Source organism: Arachis ipaensis, chromosome B4 (assembly GCF_059453495.1).
Source record: "Arachis ipaensis isolate K30076 ecotype BB chromosome B4, ASM5945349v1, whole genome shotgun sequence".
In the NCBI taxonomy this organism is placed as follows: Eukaryota; Viridiplantae; Streptophyta; class Magnoliopsida; order Fabales; family Fabaceae; genus Arachis; species Arachis ipaensis.
Genome location: NC_142439.1, coordinates 117,673,289 through 117,673,827, shown reverse-complemented (window position 1 = coordinate 117,673,827; position 539 = coordinate 117,673,289). Strand labels below are relative to the sequence as shown.

Genomic DNA, 539 nt, shown 5'->3' with positions numbered 1-539 from the left:
CCTTTCAGTTCTTAACTGAATTCTTGCAGATATGTGATACTGTTAAGACTAATGGAGTAAATCCTGAAGTCTACAGGCTCATGCTTTTCCCTTTTGCTATAAGAGACAGAGCTAGATTATGGTTGGATTCTCAACCCAAAGACAGCCTGAACTCTTGGGATAAGCTGGTCACGGCTTTCTTAGCCAAGTACTTTCCTCCTCAAAAGCTGAGCAAGCTTAGAGCTGATGTTCAAACCTTCAGGCAGAAAGAAGGTGAATCCCTCTATGAAGCTTGGGAAAGATACAAACAGTTGACCAAAAAGTGTCCTTCTGACATGCTTTCAGAATGGACCATCCTGGATATATTCTATGATGGTTTATCTGAGCTATCAAAGATGTCACTGGACACTTCTGCAGGTGGATCCATTCACCTAAAGAAAACGCCTGCAGAAGCTCAAGAACTCATTGACATGGTTGCTAATAACCAGTTCATGTACACTTCTGAAAGGAATCCTGTGAGTAATGGGACGCCTATGAAGAAGGGAGTTCTTGAAGTTGAT

At 41.9% G+C, this 539-nt stretch overlaps 1 non-coding gene across 1 annotated transcript; it reads right to left on the bottom strand.

Moving 5' to 3' along the window:
* Window positions 1-212: 212 nt before the first annotated feature.
* LOC148568919 (small nucleolar RNA R71) lies at window positions 213-320 on the bottom strand. The gene has a single exon (XR_015882311.1). It is a non-coding gene; the product is annotated as a small nucleolar RNA R71 (small nucleolar RNA).
* Window positions 321-539: the final 219 nt, after the last annotated feature.